This window comes from Salvelinus sp. IW2-2015, linkage group LG22 (genome assembly GCF_002910315.2).
Source record: "Salvelinus sp. IW2-2015 linkage group LG22, ASM291031v2, whole genome shotgun sequence".
NCBI lineage: Eukaryota > Metazoa > Chordata > Actinopteri > Salmoniformes > Salmonidae > Salvelinus > Salvelinus sp. IW2-2015.
The window spans coordinates 4,069,298-4,092,667 of record NC_036862.1 but is presented as its reverse complement, the minus strand read 5'-3'; the positions used below and the strand labels follow the sequence as shown (position 1 = coordinate 4,092,667).

At 41.4% G+C, this 23,370-nt stretch overlaps 1 protein-coding gene across 4 annotated transcripts in view; it reads left to right on the top strand.

The window, feature by feature from the left end:
• Positions 1-13,184: 13,184 nt before the first annotated feature.
• The window catches only part of drd2a (dopamine receptor D2a), a 29,215-nt gene continuing 19,029 nt past the window's right edge, over positions 13,185-23,370 (top strand). For 3 of the 4 annotated variants that reach the window (XM_070433961.1, XM_070433960.1, XM_024014118.1), the window contains exon 1: positions 13,185-13,560. The gene's annotated coding sequence lies outside the window, so the exon portion shown is untranslated. Of the gene's footprint in view, positions 13,596-23,370 lie in introns of all 4 variants that reach the window. The other variant, XM_070433959.1, reaches the window with a different exon arrangement.

Below are 23,370 nucleotides of genomic sequence, written 5' to 3'. Positions count from 1 at the left end.
CAGTAATAAACTGGACCTGAACATCTCTAAAACTAAGAGCATTGTATTTGGTACAGATCATTCCCTAAGTGCTAGACCTTAGCTGAATCTGGTAATGAATGGTGTGGCTGTTGAACAAGTTGTCGAGACTAAATTACTTGGTGTTACCTTCGATTCTAAACTATCATGGTCAAAAAACATATAGATTCAATGGTTGTAAAGATGGGGAGATGTCACGCCTGATCTCGCTCTCCCTCTCTGGTGGTCGAGGGTGCAAGGCTGCCATTCATTACGCACACCTGTCACCATCATTACGCGCAGCAGTGCTCATTGGACTCACCTGCACTCCTTCCCTTTGTTGATTGCCCCATCTATAACTGTCTGCTCCTCCGTTTGTTCTCTGTGTCTGCATTAATGTCATTATGTGTTCTTGTCCAGACTCTGCCCTGTTCCGTTCCATGTCCGTTGATAATTAAATGTTCACTCCCTGTACCTGCTTCTCGTCTCTACCAACCATCGATCCTTACAGGGAGAGGTCTGTCTATACTAAAGAGATGCTCAGATTTTTTGACACCACACTCCAAAAAAGCAAGTCCTGCAAGCTCTTGTTTTTTCTTATCTTGATTATTATCCAGTTGTGTGGTCAAGTGCTGCAAAAAATGACCTAGTTAAGCTGCAGCTGGCCCAGAACAGAGTGGAACGTCTTGCTCTTCATTGTAATCAGAGGGCTGATATAAATACTATGCATGCCAGTGTGTCTTGGCTAAGAGTTGAGAGACGAGACTGACTGCATCACTTCTTCTTTTTATAAGAAACATTCATGCGTTAAAAACCCCAACTAGTTTGCATAGTCAACCTACACACAGCTCTGACACACACACTTACCCCACCAGACATGCCACCAGGGGTCTTTTCACATTCCCTAAATCCAGAACAAATTCAAGAAAGCATACAGTATTATATAGAGCCATTATTGCATGGAACTCAATTCCATCTCATATTGCTCAAATGAACAGCAAACCTGGTTTCAAAAAACAGATAAATCAACACCTCACAGCACAATGCCTCTCCCCTACTTGACCTCGATAGTTTGTGTGTATATATTGATATGGGATCCCGAATGGCGCAGCGGTCTAAGGCACTGCATCTCAGTGCTAGAGTTCACTACAAACCCTGGTTTGATTCCAGGCTGTATAACAACCGGCCATGATTGGGATTCCCATAGGGCGGCGCGCAATTGGCCCAGTGTCGTCCAGGTTAGGCTTTGCTGGGGTAGGCCGTCATTGTAAATATAAATTTGTTCTTAACTGACTTGCCTAGTTAAATAAAAATATGCACATACCTTTTTTTAAATAGATGTAGTTCTGTCCTTGAACTGTTCTTGCCTATTAATATTCTGTATGAAGTCATGTTTCATGTTTTGTGTGGATCCCAGGAAGAATAGCTGCTGCTTTTGAAGCAGCTAATAGGGATCCTAATAAAATATCAAACACCAAACACCAATCCCTTTACCTGGCCATAACCAGATTCTCTGAATACCACGCGTTGTCTGGATCTCAGGGAACCAATCCCTTGGGTACTAATATCCGTCTTTAAGTTTAACCCACATAAACCTACAGAGAACGGATGCCCTCTGTACCCTCTTAGGATCTCTGACACCAATGAATTATTATGGGACTTTACCCCATCGTGCTCCGTTGACTGGAGTATCATCGGGAGTCATGAATAAATCACACTTTTCCCTCTGTGAAGCGAATTCCAACTCCTCGCCATAATGAACACATCCTCCACTCACTGTACTGGCCCTCTCTAGCTCCCAATTAGGCCAAGAGTTGGCATGTTGAGAATAAAGAACCCTGGCCCTCCTAATTCTCAGGGAACACTCCAACCTCATCCCCTTCATTAATTCAGAAGTGCTCAGTCAGGTCCTCTCCTTTGTCTCTGCACTCCAAGTGTGCACGTCTTCCAGTGCCGCCACAGAGATAAACTTTTCGGGAAAATAAAGTGCTATCTAAAACCTAAAAGGAGAACCCTTTGAAGAACCCTTTTTGGTTCCAGGTAGAACCCTTTTTGTTCCAGGTAGGAAGGTTCTACATGCAAGGTTCTACATGGAATTCAAAAGGGTTCTACCTGGAACCAAAAACAGATCTCCTAAGGGGACACCCAAAGAACTCTTTTTTTTTTCAAAGAGTGTACAGCATGAAGTCTTCTGCCCACTTGAGAGAGAAAGAAAACACGATAGAAACGTTGTTGAGGATATTCAAAGATAATTACATATTTTCAAAGAGACCGATTCATCTTTTTGGGTCAGAACAGTGCCAGTTAAATCAGCAACTTGCACATGCGCCGGCTAGTGAATCACCACCGCTGTCTGAGACTGTCCAAGTACCAAGACAGGGTAGTCACGATTTTCTATCACAGCACCAGTTCTTTCATCATAGAACAAAAAAAACAATCATCTCGAAAGTTGTTGTCACTGCTGTGACTGCTTTATTGCTGTATTAGAGTTGTTTGTTTAATGGGGACCTCTGCTGTTTGTTTTATGGGGACCTCAGCCCTGATACGAAGCAATTATATTTTTTAGTTAGAATTCTGGCACCAGAACTGTCAGTAAAACTGTAAATACTGCTTTTTGCTTGAAATGCCGTCTCTTACTGTGTACAATGAAGTCTTTTGAGAAACGGTGGGGAGTTGATTACTGTAGCGTGGGCTTACAAAGTGGATTGAAACCGTGAAATGGGAGCTTATGTGTTGCTTTGGGATTTTTGGCCCACACATACAAGGCTGAAACACAACTCAATAGCCATAAATGCCTCGGCTGTGGGAAGAGACCGTAACCCATAAGAGTCTAAGCCGGGGGGAGGGTTTTATGTGGATTTTTTCATTATGCTAATTAGATTTCTGCTGGGGCGCCGACATCGACCTTAGGGGGATAAAGGCCAAGTCCTGCAAAGAAAGCACTAGGCTATTTTGTTGAGAATACGTTGTAAAAAGGTGATCCTATTTTACAAAAACGCCGTACATTTTCCAATGGTGTTAGACATCATTTTTAAAGAGTTAGTTGAAACGGTGAGACCAGTCATAACCCCAGGAAAATGAAAACAATGATGAGCATAATGGTCTGAAAATGCTGAGCTGACATAAAGTTTTATACCCCAGGTCCTTCTTTTTCTGAGCAGTATATCAAATCAAATGTTATTTGTCATATGCACTGAATACAACAGTGAAATGCTTACTGACAAGCCCTTAACCAACAATGCAGTTTTAAGAAAATACCTAAAAAAAGTAAGAGATAAGAATAACAAATAATTAAAGAGCAGCAGTAAATAGCAATAGCGGTGTACCGGTACAGAGTCAATGTGCGGGGGCACCGGTGTCAACGTAACTGAGGTAATATGTACATGTAGGTAGAATTATTAAAGTGACTATGCATAGATAATAACAGAGAGTAGCAGCAAAGTAGAAGGGGGGGGGGGGGCAATGCAAATAGTCTGGGTAGCCATTTGATTAGATGTTCAGGAGTCTTATGGCTTGGGTGTAGAAGCTGTTTAGAAGCCTCTTGGACCTAGACTTGGTGCCCTGGTACAGCTTGCCGTGTGGTAGAAGAGAGAACAGTCTATGACTAGGGTGGCTGAAGTCTTTGACAATATAAGAAGATGCTGAAGACACATGGAACATTTTATTTGCCAAAGAKAATAGGAGAGAAAAAATGTGTAGATGTGCCTAATGACTCCAACTTTGACATTAGCATGGAAATGGGGCGTCACTTTGGTCCAGAGGGCCTGTTCAAATTGCTACCCTGTTAGGATTAAGTAATTATTTTGTGAAAAAATGTCAATACCGTGTGGTTCTGTTGGTGGACCATGGCACTTGCAACACCAGGGTTGTGTATTCAATTCATATGGGGGACCAGTATAAATAAGAATGTAAACGCTACAGTAATTTGACCTGGATAAGGGTGTCTACTAACATATTAAAGAGAAATAGCTTTTAGATAAGCACAATTCATGCATTTACATACTTATTAAAACCCGAAAAGTAGTTGAGTGATGATGTTACGCAAGCTGCAATTTACATTAACACAAATTTTCAAACTTTATTGTCATGAGTGAGATGCCCTTGTGAGTTATAGAGGCCTATAGTTGGAACAGGCACATTAAAGCTTTAAAAAATGATGTGTTGCAGCCTTTGTATGTCTCTCTGGAATACTAAACTAGCCTTCACTTGACATTTTTATCGGAGTGCAGTTGCCATACTCTGGAACACAGTGCAATGGTGTTGAACAAAGAAAAGCTTGAACGTTGCCAGCTTTCTAGGTCAAAGAGCAGTGTGTGTCTGCGTGACACTCAGGACCTGGGGAAACTAGTGCTGGCAGATGTACACATGAAGAATAGCAAAGCTAGTCCTAGACATTCCGTCCTGTTGATGTGTTTCATGTGAATGGAGCAGGTAAAGGATTTTCAAGGATCTCTTAAAGGGCTTGTGAGAAAATGGTAAGCCAGAACAGAAAACGGGAGAACTTTCACTATGATTTAATAAAAGCTACGTCTATGATTCATGTAACTCTCCCAGATGCAGGGACTCAACTAAGAATGTCTGTATCAAAGGAGGCATAACTGAAGCATTCTAAGATAACATGACCTGTGTCTCCCCAAAAAGTCTTCAACTCAAATTAGCTGTTACACTTGTGCATCCACAGTTAAACAAAAATGGCTCCAATATCAGTTTCAGGCTTCACCTCTATTGCAGAACAATCGTTTACAGAAGAGGATTATATCTTAATTTCATAACACAACCTCCAAAAGGAAATAATGTGTATTCAAGAAGACATTGTTTTCGTAAACTGTCACAAACGTCACAAACGTTAACTAGTCAAAAGTATGACTTATAGGACCTTGAAGGGTTAACCTGCTGTTCACATTTAGCCAATTCCATAGCAAAGGACCTTGTCTATTATGATTAATAACTGTTAGTCCCTCGCTGTTTCCTGTGTGTTTACATCGATATATCACAACGCCTTTCCTATTCATTGACTGTATTTCTGCGTTCCTCTACCGCACATTGAGAGATATAGCTGAAAACATAGGATTTTGAGATATTTACTACATTTACAGTTTGCTGCATTATGTTTCATATTTCAAAACCACCCACACTTCCATATGACTTTTAACATAGACCAACGGTGCAGAAAATGGTGTCATAAACAAAATCTGCAGAGGTGACAGACGGACTAAATTGAACAACCAACATTACTTAAAAACATCGCGCCAAAAATGAGAAACGTGTCTGTAGGCTGGTATCCAACTCCGTGTTTGACAAATGAGGTAAAAATAAATAAATGACAACGTTTGGCGTTTGCTTTCACCTGGTACTTGTTTCTCTTTTGATATATGGCGGACAAATAATTGAGTGAGGAAGTACTTTGAAATTGCGGAGGGCTCACGGGCTAACATGTTTGTCGTACGCCTCTTTCCTTTACTTGGTTCATTTCCCCTCTAACTAATTAGAGTATTCTTCTAATCTGAATTCCCTTAGCCAGCACCAGTTTTAATGCCCTCCTTTGCCTTATTAAGACAGTCCTTATCTCTGCCTCTTTATTAATGTGGGCTAAAATTCACTATATGAAGACAAATAGAGGCAGTGTATCAGCCTACAAATAGGCATCTAATGACTATGCAGAAGGGGACTTCATATGGCTGCAAGCCCTAGTGGTTTGTTGCACCACACTTACATAGTAGCTTGTGTTATTATTGATCATGTTCTCGTCCCAATAGGAAGCAGCCACTCAAATATTTCCATTGTTGTCTTCGGGGCCCAGATCTCTCTCTCTCTCTTTCTGTGTAGTCTGTTTCTCTCCCTCTCTTTATCTCTCTTTATCTCTCTCTCTCTCTCTTTATCTCTCTCTCTCTTTATCTATCTCTCTCTCTTTATCTCTCTATTTATTTATTTCTCTCTCTCTCAATTCAATTCAATTTGCTTTATTGGCAGGACGCAACAGTGTACATATTGCCAAAGCTTATTTTGGATATTTACAATATAAACATGAGAATCAAAATTGTCAACGGGACAACAGTAACAACAATAACCAAGTGTCAAAATAACCATACATTCAACAATAACAATAAGCATACAATAAGCATCTCTCTCTCTCTCTCTSTCGTGTGACTTTTTATGTGTARCACAACACGAATGGCTGCTTGCAAACTACATATGCCAAAGAAATACATAAAACGTAAATATTGTGGTCTCTAGCAGTTGTGACATTTTATTTAGCGCTGTTAAATATATTATAAATGCTTTATGAGTGAGCTCATGCAAAGTGTGCGTCCATGAAATATGGGCAGGCCAATAACATTTCCTGACAGTGCAGCAGAAAGACAGATGGAGGACTGGACTGAAGATGTAGAAATGAGTCCCTTCAGAGGACCGCATTATTATATGTCACACCGTAGCAACTGCCTATATAAGACACACTATACGGACCCTACAGTCCCTTGTGACTAGACAGGCAGGCTTTGAGCCAAACGATATGGTGAGTATCAGTGCATCAAAACTGCCTGGAGAGACTTTGCAGCTGTGTCCGTTATTAAATAAGGAGATGAATGTCCGTCGGGCAGGCAGATTGAACTGTTCAATAGAAATATAGTGAGAAATAATGACAATCTTTACATTCTGTTCCAGGCATGATTTTGCTGGTTTGTACTAAAGAAGAAAATCTATTTTAATATGCAAAAGTAGAGGCTTGGGGAGGTCTAATGGTCTAAGCAGCTGCCTCTGGAGCACATGTATAAAGTACAGCTGCCAGCAAATCCGACCCACTGCTCTTTCAGCAGTCTTTCACCTCTGTCTCTCTCTATCCAATAAACATACAAAATCCTTAAATATACACTACCGTTCAAAAGTTTGGGGTCACTTAAAAATGTCCTTGTTTTTGAAAGAAAAGCACATTTTTTGTCCAAAAGTTGAGGACTTGTGAGGCATCTGTTTCTCAAAACTAGACACTAATGTACTTGTCCTCTTGCTCAGTTGTGCACCGGGGCCTCCCACTCCTCTTTCTATTCTGGTTAGAGCCAGTTTGGGCTGTTCTGTGAAGGGGAGTAGTACACAGCGTTGTACGAGATCTTCAGTTTCTTGGCAATTTCTCGCATGGAATAGCCTTCAATTCTCAGAACAAGAATATACTGACGAGTTTCAGAAGAAAGTTCTTTGTTTCTAGACATTTTGAGCCTTTAATCGAACCCACAAATGCTGATGCTCCAGATTCTCARCTAGTCTAAAGAAGGCCAATTTTATTGCTTCTTTAATCAGAACAAAAGTTTTCAGCTGTGCTAACAAAATTGCAAAATAGTTTTCTAATGATCAATTAGCCTTTTAAAATGATTAACTTGGATTAGCTAACACAACGTGCCATTGGAACACAGGAGTGATGGTTGCTGATAATGGGTCTCTGTACGCCTATGTAGATATTCCATAAAAAATCTGCTGTTTCCAGCTATAATAGTCATTTACAACATTAACAATGTCTACACTGTATTTCYGATSAATTKKATGTTATTTTAATGGACAGAAAATGTGCATTTCTTTCAAAAACAAGGACATTTCGAAGTGACCCCAAACTTTTGAACAGTAGTGTATAAACAAATAATTTAAACAAATATATAAATAAGGAGCTGATGCTGGGACTCAGTTGTTGCCGTGATTCGTTTTTTTAATTCTACAGTTGTCATCTCATCAGCCCAAGTTAATAGAGGTTGTTGGAGGTAGTGCCTAGCTTTAATGGCAGCCCCATGGCACTATGGCCGGATGTGAGCTGTTAGTGCCCATGGCCAGGGATGGAACTGGAAGACAGGCGGATTGATCGGAACACTGTTCTTCTCATGACAAGGACATTAAAAGCCATGAGGTGTTTCTGACCATGGCTGCGTCCCAAATGGCACCCTATTCCCTATATAGTGCATTATATAAGGAACATAGTGCCATTAGGGGCGCAACCCGTCTCCGTCCTCTCTGTCCTTTGCACCCCCTGGGAGATGGACGAGTGTCATATATAAGAAATGGTTTCTTTCTCTCTTTTTTTCTTTTTTTTCTTCAATTGGCTGATTGACATTTTAACATGTGATTGTTCTATGGTGCGCTTGCAGTGCTGCATACATAACAGTCCTGACAGCATTATGTCACCTATATATAGAATGGCAGGTATTATATCAACTACCTCCTTGGTAATATGGCTGTAAGTATTTGGGCTGCTTGATGTACTGTCATCTGTATAGTATTTGATGTGATGACTGCAAAGCACAGTTACTGCAACTGTGGAGGAGCACATTTCTGTCACTGGAAGGAACACATTGCATATTCATCATACTTACCAGTGGTGTATAGTACTTAAGTAAAAACTTCACTTTTTACTCCATAAATTTTACCTGACACCCAAAAGTACTTGTTACATTTTGAATGCTTAGCTGGACAGGAAAATGGTCCAATTCACGCACTTGTCAAGACAACACACGGTCATCCCTTCTGCCTCAGATCTGGCGGACCCACTAAACACAAATGTATCTTTTGTAAATAATGTCTGAGTGTTGGAGTGTGCCCCTGTGTCACGCCCTGACCATAGTAAGCTGTTTATTCTCTGTGTTGGTTGGAGCGTGATAGTGACTTGGGTGGATCATCTAGGTGTTTTGTATTTCTATGGTGGCCTGATATGGTTCCTAATCAGAGGCAGCTGTTTATCGTTGTCTCTGATTGGGGATCATATTTAGGTAGCCATTTCCCCATGGTTATTCGTGGGATCTTGTCTATGCTTAGTTGCCTGTCAGCACATATTGTATTAGCTTCACGTTTCGTTCATTGATTTGGTTGTTTTTGTTCGGTGTTCATTTATTAAAAAGGAATATGTATGCCTACCACGCTGCACCTTGGTCTCATTCGAACGACGGACGTGACACCCTGGCTATCCATAACTTATAAAAACAAGAAAATAGTGCTGTCTGGTACGCTTAATATAAGGAATTTTAAATCATTTATACTTTTACTTTACTTTTGATACTTAAGTATATTTTAGCAATTACATTTACTTTTGATACTTAAGCATATTTAGAACCAAAGACTTTTAGACTTTTACTCAAGTAGAATTTTACTGGGTGACTTTTACTTTTTCTTGAGTAACTTTCTATTAAGGCATTATATACTTTTACTCAAGTATGACAATTGGGTACTTTTCCACCACTGATACTTACTATACTATTTAAAGATTCCATTCTACATGTTCTAATATTATATGCCAGTCATTGTACTTGTAGGCAAATGCAGCACTCCAGAAAGTTTATTTTAAAAAGGACTAAAAGACGTCTCCTCATTTCACCTATTTATTTTCGTCCGGAAAGGCTAACGCGTTTCGGCTGTTACTGTATGCCGTCATCAGAGCATAAAAAAGTGCCAAAGCCATTGTTTTTTATATTCAGGTGCCTAGGTGATAATTACAATTGCCCACACCTATGGGAGGGCGGTACATAATGGTCATTGTTTTTTAAGTATTCAGATCCCTCGACTTTTTCCACATTTGTTACGTTACAGCCTTATTCTAAAATTGATTAAATACAACATTTTCTTCCTCTTCAATCTTCACACAATGCCTCATAACGAAAAAGCGAAAACAAGATTCTCTGGTCTGATGAAACCAAGATTGAACTCTTTGGCCTGAATGCCAAGCGTCACGTCTGGAAGAAACCTGGCACCGYCTGGAAGAAACCTGGCACCATCCCTTCTGTGAAGCATGGTGGTAAAGGCATCATGCTGTGGGAACGTTTTCAGTGGCAGGGACTGGGAGACTAGTCAGGATTAAGGGTAAGACGAGCGGAGCAAAGTACAGAGAGATCCTTGATGAAAACCTCCTCCAGAGTGCTCAGGACCTCAGACTGGGGCAAAGGTTCAACTACCAACAGGACAACGACCCTAAGCACACAGCCAAGACAATGCAGGAGTGGCTTTGGGACAAGTCTCTGAATGTGCTTGAGTAGCCCAGCCAGAGCSCAGACTTGAACCCAATTGAACTTCTTTGGAGAGACCTGAAAATAGCCATGCACCCCATCGAACCTGACAGAGCTTGAAGTGCTTCAACAAAGTACTGAATAAAAAGTCTGAATACTTATGTAAATGTGATATATATATATTTTTTTATAAAATTGCTAAAGTTTCCTAAAACCTGTTATTGCTTTGTCAYTATGGGTTATTGTGTGTAGATTAATGAGGGGGGAAAAAACGTTTTAATCCATTTTAGAATAAGGCTGTTAACGTAACAAAATGTGGAAAAAGTCAAGGGGTCTGAATACTTTCTGAATGCACCGTACATACAAATACATATACAAATACACAGATCAGCAGAATAAACTTGATAAATAGCATTAAGGTATCTTCATGATGACATAAAGCAAATTTGAGAAATCTTTGGTGCATTTAAAGCCTACAAAAATAGATGCTTGGGGGTATAAAAAATAGACATCTGGATAGAAAGATTGTCATTGAATTTAGGAATATATACACTGCTCAAAAAAATAAAGGGAACACTTAAACAACACAATGTAACTCAAAATCAATCACACTTCTGTGAAATCAAACTGTCCACTTAGGAAGCAACACTGATTGACAATAAATTTCACATGCTRTTGTGCAAATGGAATAGACAAAAGGTGGAAATTATAGGCAATTAGCAAGACACCCTCAATAAAGGAGTGGTTCTGCAGGTGGTGACCACAGACCACTTCTCAGTTCCTATGCTTCCTGGCTGATGTTTTGGTCACTTTTGAATGGCTGGGCGTGCTTTCCTCTAGTGGTAGCATGAGACGGAGTCTACAACCCACACAAGTGGCTCAGGTAGTGAGCTCATCCAGGATTGAACATCAATGCGAGCTGTGGCAAGAAGGTTTGCTGTGTCTGTCAACGTAGTGTCCAGAGCATGGGAGGCGCTACCAGGAGGGACAGGCCAGGACATCAGGAGACGTGGAGGAGGCCGTAGGAGGGCAACACCAGCAGCGAGGACCGCTACCTCCGCCTTTGTGCAAGGAGAGGCAGGTGGAGCACTGCCAGAGCCCTGCAAAATGACCTCCAGCAGGCAACAAATGTGCATGTGTCTGCTCAAACGGTCAGAAAACAGACTCCATGAGGGTGGTTATGAGGGCCGACGTCCACAGGTGGGGGTTGTGCTTACAGCCCAACACCGTGCAGGACGTTTGGCCATTTGCCAAGAAAACACCAAGATTGGCAAATTCGCCACTGGCACCTGTGCTCTTCACAGATGAAAGCAGGTTCACACTGAGCACATGTGACAGACGTGACAGAGTCTGGAGACGCCGTGGAGAACGTTCTGCTGCCTGCAACATCCTCCAGCATGACCGGTTTGGCGGTGGGTCAGTCATGGTGTGGGGTGACATTTCTTTGGGGGCCGGCACAGGCCCTCCATGTGCTCCGCCAGAGGTAGCCTGACTGCCATTAGGTACCGAGATGAGATCCTCCAGACCCCTTGTGAGACCATATGCTGGTGCGGTTGGCCCTGGGTTCCTCCTAATGCAAGACAATGCTAGACCTCATGTGGCTGGAGTGTGTCAGCCGGTTCCTGCAAGAGGAAGGCATTGATGCTATGGGACTGGCCCGCCCGTCCCCAGACCTAATCCAATTGAGCACATCTGACATCGTTGTCTCGCTCCATCCACCAACGCCACGTTGCACGACAGACTGTCCAGGAAGTTGGCGGATGCTCTTAGTCCAGGTCTGGGAGGAGATCCCTCAGGAGCACATCCGCCACCTCATCAGGGAGCATGCCCAGGCATTGTAGGTGAGGTCATACAGGCACGTGGAGGCCCACCCACACTTTACTGAGCCTTCATTTTGACTTGTTTTAAGCAGGACATTACATCAAATTTGGATCAGCCTGTAGTGTGGTTTTCCACTTTAATTTTGAGTGCTGACTCCAAATCCAGACCTCCATGGGGTTGATAAATTTGATTTACATTGATCATTTTTGTGTGATTTTGTTGTCAGCACATTCAACTATGTAAAGAAAAAAGTATTTAATAAGAATATTTCATTCATTCAGATCTAGGATGTGTTATTTTAGTGTTCCCTTTATTTTTTTGAGCAGTGTATATATACATAAGCATCAAAATACAGCACAGCCATATAATCTACATGTAGGAACCTCTGTAATCCTATGGGACGGTTAAAAAGCCTTTTAATGTAAGAGTGGCATATTAGAAAGCAATTGAAGTCTTTAGAAAAAAGCTTTCTTTTGTTCTTTAGAGAATACTTCCAGTTTGCCGTTGTGCTGTGTGTGTGTGTTGTTGTGTGTGTTGTGTGTTGTGTGTGTGTGGTGTGTGTGTGTGTGTGGTGTGTGTGGTGTTGTGTGTGTGTGTGTACCTGTGTGTGTTGTGTGTGTGTGTGCGTGCGTGTGTGTGTAAGTACATGTGTTTGTTAACATGCATAAGTATGTGTGTGTGTGTGTTTTTGTTTTAGATGTGTGTAAAAAGTACAGCTGACTGGAGCTTGGTTCTCTAAAGGGGTTTTCGTCTGCACTTTTCAACTTTGTTGAAACACTCACCTGGTCCCTTTTATTCATATAATTTGTTAATACCTGGCATCGTTTGGTTAATATGCACTTTTATTTTCACATGAAATATGAAAGCTGACCTTGTGATCCAAGACACCCACTACCTGTAATTGTTGGCATTGTCTCTCAACTGAGGTGTGAATAGATCATTGGTCATGTTAAACTTGTTTCACACCTTTACTTGACAACTTAAATAGCCAAGTGTTGATTACAACTTGCAGGCATCTCTATCATTGTCTGACTTAATACTATTTGGGACTCCTTAACATATATTTAAAGATGCAATAAGTCCGTTTTTTCAAAATATTTACACCAACATGTGTGTGATATCCATAGTTGGATAAATGAAAGGTCATGATTTATTTGCTTAATTTTGGATAGCCTATACATCTCCTTTAAAAAAATTCTATAGAATTTCCCCCACCAATAAGTCAGATTTGTCCGGCAGACTATATAAACTAAAGATAACTGTGTTCATTTTAAGAGAAAAATGCAGTTATGCTTTTTTTCAAAGGTTGAAGAACTAGCCCCGCCTTAATGATACACAGTCTGAATTTCTGCTCCCAATAGTTGGAGCGACTGTTCCACTGTCAGTGTTGAAGGTTACCTCGTGCGTAGTGGGTAAACGGAGCGAGGAGGAGACGGATATTTCGCTGCTCTCACACATAGGCTCCACGCCACCAAAGAGGCTGAATTAAGATAGCCTGAATCTTAAGTAAAATATTTAAGTTTAAAAAAAAGCTTGAGTAGGATATTATAAAACCATGTTTTTGTGAAGCGCGTTCATCAGACCATATGGTAGTGCCTTTGGTGACAACTTCTCCTTTGCTTCTGAACAGCCAGAGTCGATGAACAATTTGAGAACCTTGAGCAAAATGTTCAAGCCCAACAGAGGATATCAAAAGCGGTGAATTTGGATATCGTTGGATTTAAAAGACGGATCCCTATAAGAGCAGTGACTCAATCAAACTTATGGCGTGAAGGTAAGAGCATATCTTGCTCTGACACCTAAACACAGGTATAATTCTCATGAAATTCACACGGTGTCCACATTTAAGAGTAGACATAGGCTACCCGATGCCTGCACTATGAAGGAAAGTGAAGACTAGATCCAGTTGCTTAATTAAAGTGATATTTCAAGATCATAATATAGTTATTCGTTTTTGTTGCATGTAGTGAATGATTCACCCACTTAAGTTTTCAATTAGTAACCATTTGCGCACGCCTGAATTTTATAAATTGATGAGGTTTTGAGTCATTTATTCTGTTAGACCATATGCTGTATGGCAGTGCTCATTTCATGATCAACTCAATTATGTGCTCCAGGCTATAACGTTTCACGCGTGTGTTTGCATGCGTGCCTACGTGCGTTATTATGTGTGTGCTTTTGCGAGCGTGCCTGCATGCATAAATATGTATGAGTCCGCTTGCTTAAGTTTGTGGTGTGTGTGTGTGTGTGCATACGTGCGTGCTTGCGTGCCTGCGAGCGCGTGTGTGTGTTTGTTTGTTTGAAATGCTCTCTGCATCAATTTTTGTAGATTTAGGGATAATTTCTGTGTAATATGTCCCAGGTATAATACAGCATGAAAAGGTTGCCTGTTGGTCTTCTTCAAAGGCCTCGATGAAAGGGCAAAGCAAACGGATGAGTTGTACACGCACTCACCACTAGTAAGCCATCTAAAGACTTATTGAATGTTTATGGTCTGCTCTGCTCCATAGATGGATATCGTTGGATTTGTGTTTGTGATCCTATGAAGGAACAGCCTGTTCTTCTCATGCAGCTTCTTGTTCCTATCACCAGCCTCTGAGAATAGCAGCACCATCTTTAGTATTTCTTAAATGTGTTGCCTTAGCATATAAACTATTGGTGCATACATTATACAGTAGGATACATCTAAATCAATGAGGGTTATACGTGTAAGGGGTTGTGTTATGAGTATACTCTATACTATACMATTTTTTTGTATTTGTATTTATTATCTACTAGCCAAGGCAGCAGCTACTCTTTCTGGGGTCCAGCAAAATGAAGGCAGTTGTATCATTTACAATACATTTCACAACAGATCTCACAACACCGTAAGTGTGTGCCCTCAGGCCACTACTCTACTACCACATATCTACAACACAAAATCCATGTGTACATGTGTGTAAGTGCGTATGTTATCGTGTGTGTATGCATGTGGCTGTGCCTGTGTGTGTGTCTCTTCACAGTCCCCGCTGTTCCATAAGGTGTATTTTTTATCTGTTGAAAAAAAATCTGATTTTGCTAAAACATTGTTTTGTCGCACACAAGTAAATTATTAGATGAGCAATGAAAAATAAGGTGTGATCCAMAGGCGGCAGTCGTACCCTTGACCAAAGATGACAATGATAATGATGATAACAATTGTTATTTTMATCGTTGCTCATTTTAATAATTAACTTTTTTCAGCACAAAATGCCGACAGGCTTTTGGGTACATATTTAAAACAATTACACAATTACTGAGAAATACCAATTAGCCTGAATGGTGCCAAAAATGTAAATGACTCAATACTCTCCAACTGCAGAGGAACGTCTTTAAATGCAAACTGCGGAGAGACGGGAATAAATGTACTATAATGTGTGCTATAATTATTTAAGCCACATAAAATAACAACCATTATTGCAACTGGATTGCGGTGATTTTTGGTCTTATCAAGCTATGTTATGCTACTTTTATGATTATTTCTGTTTGTGCTGTCCATTGCCTTGCTTACTGGCAGGTCAGAAGCTTATAGCTCCATACCATCTCAATACGATCCTCTTAGCTCTCTGGTTACTCTGTACTGTATCTCACTCTTGTGCTGCTGATGGCAATCCAAGCTGCTGAAATTACCCTATAGATCCCAAACTCGGTCCTTGCCTCTGGGTGCACATTTTTTTTGTTGCCTTACAACTACACAGCTGATTCAAATAATCAAAGCTTGATGAGTTGGTTATTTGAATCAGCTGTGTGCTTGATGAGTTGGTTATTTGAATCAGCTGTGTAGTGCAAGGGAAAACACCAGGGGGGGGGGGGGGGGGAGGACTGAGTTTGGGACACCCTGCATATAGATGGCCTACCCTAGCTGTTTCTGAACGAGAATGTTCTACTTCTTAGAATCAATCTGGCTTTGTTTACATGCTTGAGTCATGGTTGGTTTGTTTGGAGGTAGACTGTAGGCTTCAGCAGATGTCCCCCTGACAGATAGCTAGCTGTCTCCCATTATTTATGAAGACCTCCATTGAATAGTTGAGACATCAACACACTTGTACTGTAGTCTGCCAATACACCATGGCTTATGTTTGCATACCTTCAGTTTCGATAACAACAACCTTCAAGTAATGAACACATTAAAGGCATAGTTTTCTGGTGTGGTAGTCATTATGTGACATTTAAAGCTCATTGCATTGGGGTTTTCACATATCAATCATTTAATTGTTTTGGAATTGGAATTTGTAACCAACAACTAGAATGATATTCCCACTTCGGGWCCCTTTTTCCGAGTGTGTCAACTGTCGGACATTTCTTGTGAGCAATAACCACTGAAAGGAAAGGAGATGGAGGAGGCAATTAAGTCCAAAAACCTATAAAAGATATGGGCCACTTATGATGGTGCAGATTACAGTCTTCTGGTGTATCTGGTCATTAAGGGGCTGTCGATGTCAACATAATGGAGGGGTGTAAAAGTGTCTGACCAGGAATGAGCATGTTATGTATTTTACGGCATGTGTGATATGTTCAGGCAAACCTGGGTTCAAATAGCATTTGTTTTCTTCCAAATTCAACGTGTTGATTGTCTGTAGTGCCAGTTGGGCAGGATTTGCACTTTTAGGACATATTCCATTGGTTCGTTGTGCCAGGCAAGCTCAATCAAGCACAGCTCAATTATTTTATAGAAAATKAATGTTATTTGAACCCAGGTCTGATGTACAGTATCCCTAGTATTTGTTGCTTCCAAAATACCATCTACTAGATACTGTCTGGATAACACCCCTTCTTATTGAAACKTTTTGCATACTCCTCACGTCCTCTCTCGTCTCCTTCTCTAAACTCATTGGAGGAGAAGGTCAGAGGGGAGGGACGTCTGTCTTTCTCGTCCAATGGGTTTTGAGAAGGAGACAAGGAGAGAAGAGAGAGGATGCGAGGAGTATGCAATTGAGATCTTCCCATGATAACCTTCCCTACTGTGCAAATGCCTGTATAAATCTTCAGTTGGCCCWTAGTCCCTTTGAACTCTTATCCTAAGCTGATCGAAACGTCCTACATCTGGCGTYACACACTTGATTGAGATGTTTCCTGACAAACCTTATTTAAACAAATGGTCCGCGGTGAAATCCTCGCCTTATCGTAAGCAAGCAGTCTTGGTTATTTTGGGTGCTTAGAAGCGGAGATCTTTTCTCCCCCTCTATCTCTCTCTCATCCACTGCAGGATTATGAAGAGACAATGCTCCCCTGGGAGACGTTTTGCTCCTTTAGTCACAGTCAGGCTAAATTGTCAAAGCTCTCTCCACACACATATGCACACACGCGTGCGCACAACCATACACACAGGCATACGCACACATTCATGTGGATGTCCTCTATGGTTACTTCTGCATGGCAAGATGAAGTATCACAGGTACAGTAGTGGTGCGTGGGTAAAATCACCAGGGAAGCCAAGCCAGGAGAAAATTCCATATTACAACCTGTGATAATTGTGTTGTTTGCTCTATAACCTGTTAGTTCATATGCCGTGACACCATTATATATACAGTTGAAGTCAGAAGTTTACATACACTTAGGTTGGAGTCATTAAAACTCGTTTTTCAACCACTCCACCAATTTCTTGTTAACAAACCATAATTATGGCAAGTCGGTTAGGACATCTACTTTGTGCATGACACAAGTCATTTTTCCAACAATTGTTTACAGACAGATTATTTCACTTATAATCCAGTGTATCACAATTCCAGTGGGTCAGACGTTTACATGCACTAAGTTGACTGTGCCTTTAAACAGCTTGGAACATTCCAGAAAATAATGTCATGGCTTCTGATAGGCTAATTGACATCATTTGAGTCAATTGGAGGTGTACCTGTGGATGTATTTCAAGGCCTACCTTCAAACTCAGTGCCTCTTTGCTTGACATCATGGGAAAATAAAAATAAATCAGCCAAGACCTCAGAAAAACATTGTTAGGACCTCCACAGGTCTGGTTCATCCTTTGGGAGCAATTTCCAAAACACCTGAAGGTGCCACGTTCATCTGTACAAACAATAGTACGCGAGTAAAACACCATGGGACCACGCAGCCGTCATACCGCTCAGGAAGGAGACGCGTTCTGTCTCCTAGAGATGAACGTACTGGTGCGAAAAAAAGCTGCAAATCAATCCCAGAACAACATCAAAGGACCTTGTGAAGATGCTGGAGGAAACAGGTACACAAGTATCTATATCCACAGTAAAACGAGTCCTATATCGACATAACCTGAAAGGCCGCTCAGCAAGGAAGAATCCAGCTCCAAAACCGCCATAAAGCCAACTACGGTTTGCAACTGCACATAGGGAATATCGTACTTTTGGAGAAAGGCCTTCTGTCTGATGAATCAAAAATAGAACTATTTGGCCAAATGACCATCATTATGTTTGGAGGAAAAAGGGGTATGCTTGCCAAGCCGAAGAACACCATCCCAACCGGGAAGCACGGGTGGTGGCAGCATCATGTTGTGAGGGTGCTTTTGCTGCAGGAGGGACTGGTGCACTTCATAAAAATAGATGGCATCATGAGGGAGGAAAATTATGTGGATGTATTGAAGCAACATCTCAAACATCAGTCAGGAAGTTAAAGCTTGTTTGCAAATGGGTCTTCCAAATGGACAATGACCCCAAGCATACTTCCAAAGTTGTGGCAAAATGGCTTAAGGACATCAAAGTCAAGGTATTGGAGTGACCTCAATCCTATAGAAAATGTGTGCAGAACTGAAAAAGCGAGGCGAGCAAGAAGGCCTACAAACCTGACTCAGTTACACCAGCTCTGTCAGGAGAATGGGCCAAAATTCACCCAACTTATTGTGGGAAGCTTGTGAAGGCTACCCGAAACGTTTGACCCAAGTTAAACAAATTTAAAGGCAATGCTACCAAATACTAATTGAGTGTATGTAAACTTCTGACCCACTGGAATGTGATGAAAGTAATAAAAGCTGAAATATTCTTTCTCTCTACTGTTATTCTGATATTTGACATTCTTAAAATAAAGTGGTGATCCTAACTGACCTAAGACAGGGAATATTTACTAGGATTAAATGTCAGGAATTGTGAAAAACTGAGTTTAAATGTATTTGGTTAAGGTGTATGTAAACTTCTGACTTCAACTGTATATGCCAGTGCACAGGTAAAAGATGTACAAAAAGATACCGTTCGGCTCCACAAGGAACTACCTACAGGTTCGAGACAACGATTGTCCAAATGACTGACTATTGTGCACAGATAGACAATGAGAGGGGGAAGAAAGGAAGAGAGAAAGAGAGAAGAAAAGTGCTTGAGAGACATGAAATCTCTCAACAATTATCTCGGTGCGCGACATGTTCAGTCAAAGGACCATTAACTGTGAACGTGGTACTAGATCTGGGCTGGTCCCTTTAGACATTTAGTCAGAAATACTAGCTTTAGATAAAGCCTTGGCGCAAACAGATGTTTGGGGACATTGACAGACCTACGGTGTGTAGGGAACAACATTGACACAGCGTTGAAGTGCAGAACCTCTCTTTTTGTGATTGTAGTCGAGAAACGTTTCAAGACGATCTAAATGTTAGACTACACAGTGTGGCTTAGAGTGTGTATAGTTTAAATAGCTTTTGAATTGCAGTTTGAAACTTTTCCCCAAACTGGTACAAAACCTTACTGTATAACCTTTACTGTGGGCTTTGATACAGTAATGGTCCAATCAAAAGGTTTACATCTGGAAATAGCATGTACCCATTTTTAACATAACGGGCATTCATTCATTAAAAGGTTTAGTGTTGTTAAATCAATAATATCTCTGTAATTACTTCTGTGTGTGATTCACAGAATATAGTCTCTATAGGCTCTCCTTTCATCATTTTGTCCTTGTTCTCGCTCAGATTGAACCGTCCTACACACAGTTTGAGTTTCAAGTTTCAAGTTTTAATGTCACATGGACAGGTACAGTGAAATGCCTTTCTTGCAAACTCAAAACCCAACAATGCAATAATCAATAACAATGTAATACTATAAGAACCACACGAGAAATAAGAAGAAATATAAAGAACACAATAAGTAAGTAGGACAGGGTAGGGCTGACCCCATTTAGTCGACTGGTCGACACATGATTTGCGCCTGTCTCAGTGGTCTAACCCATTGCGGAGGCCATTGGGATGGCACAGTCCATCACTCTAAGACGTGATACTGAAATTGTATGTGGTTATATTATGTACGAATAATGGTGCAACACTAATAAATCTAATGTTGTTTTAGAACACATGTGCTTTCTCCCACGTCGGAGACGGTCGCTGTCCACGGTTCTGAAACATCATCTTCAGTGCGACGTAGAATTGGCACCTTTCCCTACGTTGCTATGTGCATGATATCAAAGTTAACCAGCGTATTGGGATAGAGAACAATGCGGCGGAGGCAGCAGCAGCAGAGACGAGGAAACAGCCCTTGCCTTAGCCAAGAAAATGAGGGAGAGTGGAAACCCCAACTTAATTAGATCTATAATCAATAGGCTAACTGTTAAATGTGCCTGGCTTTATAAAGCATCCATATATATCTACAGAAATCAGACAGATCCTGCTTCTRTTGCCTGTTTGAGTGTTTGTTTAATAGCCTACTGATTCCGTGAGCACCAAGCCTCGCGCATCGGAAGAATGTCGAATAAAGCAGTTTCACAGATTCGGTTGTTTTTAATATTTGCTACGCTATGATAAAGGCTTTACAATATTTTTCCCCGTTAGAACAGACTGGTATTACTTATAATTGATTTAGTGTTGTTTACACTGTTCCAAACAGTATCGTTTTTTTTTGTAATCTCACAGCACCTGTTTGTCACACATAATATGCACGCAGCTCTCGCTCCTATACCCTCCTTTTTCTTCATCTCCCTCTTATTGTTATTATTACAAATATTATTATGATCCTCATTGTAATAATAAGTAATGTCGTTATCATTATTAAGTTTTTTATAGTAGCCTTTTATAACCACCATCGAGCTATAGGCCTAAGAGCGCATCCTGTTTAGTCTTAATACCGTAACTTCCTTAGGCCTATATTTAAAAAATATAGCCTACTGTATCTATCAATCAACCAATCATTAATTAGTTCATGCCATCACACAGCATATGAGACATTCATGTTTTGAAATGCAATGAAGCATTTTCGTTTTAAAATTAAATAACAAAGGGAGCTTTGAATAATTTGCCCGAACAAGAAATAAACCGCAATTCGCAAATGCATGCAACTGTTTTTAGTCTGCTGTAATAAAGGCTTTATATATTTATATATTTTTCATTAAAACAGACTCTCTGGTACACTTATTTATTTAGTGTTGTTTACACTGTTCCAAATGGTCAGAAAAAATAACAATATTGTAATGAACAGGAACTGTTTAGCACACATGCTCACGCAATGCTTGCTCCTATACCCTCCTTTATCTGGATCTCCAGTAGTTTCCACAACTAAGTCAAATGTCTTTCCATAGATCTGACTTCCCCTTTCCCTCCTGAGCAACCAGTAAACATTCGCCCATTTCGAGTTTCTTTGTCACGTCGTCCGCATCCATTTTGCTGTCACGTGTTACTGTGTTCGCAGTTTATTATAACCAATTTATTGATGTGATTGTGATAGGCTGTAGATCCGGCCCTATTGGACACATGCTTACATGTTTCACGTAAAGAGAGCAAGGGTTGGGGGAATAGGGCATTTTTTTCCTAAACAAATTAGGGATTTGTAGGCATACTGTGTAAGAAACTAAATGGCTGAATGTACGTTGCAGCTTCAGCACAGACAGTGCAGTAAACACTTGCTGTGCCATGGTGCCTTTTCGCAACAGTAGGGAAGAGAGCGAGACAACGTGCACCAGTCACACAGGCACTCAATGTCATTTTTTTTAACACTGTGTGACCATCGGGCTCTTCCTTGAGTTATTTGTGTGTCTTAATTATTTAATCAAACAGTGTGCTTAAAGCATCAGACAAGATCAGTGCCTATGCAGTTGATTTTAGTCAAACACATAGGGTGTGTCTGTATATATATATATATATATATATATATATATATATATATATATATATATATATAAGATGTGCTCAATTGGATTCAGGTCTGGGGAACGGGCGGCCAGTCCATAGCATCCAATGCCTTCCTCTTGCAGGAACTGCTGACACACTCCAAGCCACAGAGGTCTAGCATTTCTGCATTAGGAGGCACCTAGGGCCAACCGCACCCAGCATATGGTCTCACAAGGGGTCTGAGGATCTCCCATCTCGGTACCATAATGGCAGTCAGGCTACCCTCTGGCGGAACCACATGGGAGGGCTGTGGCCGGCCCCCCAAAGACAATGTCACCCCAACACCATGACTGACCCACCGCCATAACCGGTCATGCTGGAGGAGTGCAGGCAGCAGAACGTTCTCCAGGCGTCTCCAAGACTCTGTCACGTCTGTCACATGTGCTCAGTGTGAACCTGCTTTCCATCTGTGAGAGCACAGGGCGCCCAGTGGCGAAATTTGCCATCTTTGGTGTTCTCGTGGCAAATGCATTTACACTTACATTTAAGTCATTTAGCAGACGCTCTTATCCAGAGCGACTTACAAATTGGTGCATTCCACCTTATGATATCCAGTGGAAACAACACTTTTACAATAGTGCATCTAACTCTTTAAAGGGGGAGGGGGGGGTTAGAAGGATTACTTAATCCTATCCTAGGTATTGCCTTAAAGAGGTGGGGTTTCAAGGTGTCCCGGAAGGTGGTGATTGACTCCGCTGACCTGGCCGTGTGAGGGAGTTTGTCACCTTGGGTGCCAAGGCAAGCGAAGCAGTTTTGACTGGGCCTGAGCGGGAACTGTACTTCCCTCAGAAGGTAGGGAGGCGAGCAGGCCAGACGGTGGTGAAAATGCAAAACCGTCCTGCACGGTGTTGGGCTGTACCCCCACCTGTGGCACGTCGGCCCTCATACCACCCTCATGGAGTCTGTTTCTGAACCGTTGGAGCAGACACTGCACATTTGTGGCCTGCGGAGGTCAATTGCAGGGCTCTGGCAGTGCTCCACCCTGCTCTCTTGTACAAAGGCCAGAGGTAGCGGTCCTGCGCTGGGTTGTTGCCCCCCTCAGCTCCCTCCACGTCTCCTGATGTACTGGCCTGTTCACTCCTGGTAGTCGCCTCCCATGCTCTGGACACTACGCTGACAGACACAGCCAAACCTTACTTGCCAACAGCTTCGCATTGATGTGCCATCCTGGTGAGCTGCACCTACCTGAGCCACTGTGTGGGTTGTAAGACTCTGTCTCATGCTACCACTAGAGTGAAGCACCGCCAGCATTCAAAAATGACCAAACACATCAGCCAGGAAGCAAGGAACTGAGAGTGGTCTGTGGTCCACCTGCAGAAAACCACTTCCTTTATTGGGGGTGTTTGCTAATTGCCTATAATTTCCACCTGTGTCTATTCCATTTGCACAACAGCATGTGACATTATTGTCAATCAGTGTTGCTCTAAGTGGGACAGTTTGGATTTCACAGAGTGTGATTGAACTTGGAGTTACATTGGGTTTGTTTAAGTGTTCGTTTATTTTTTT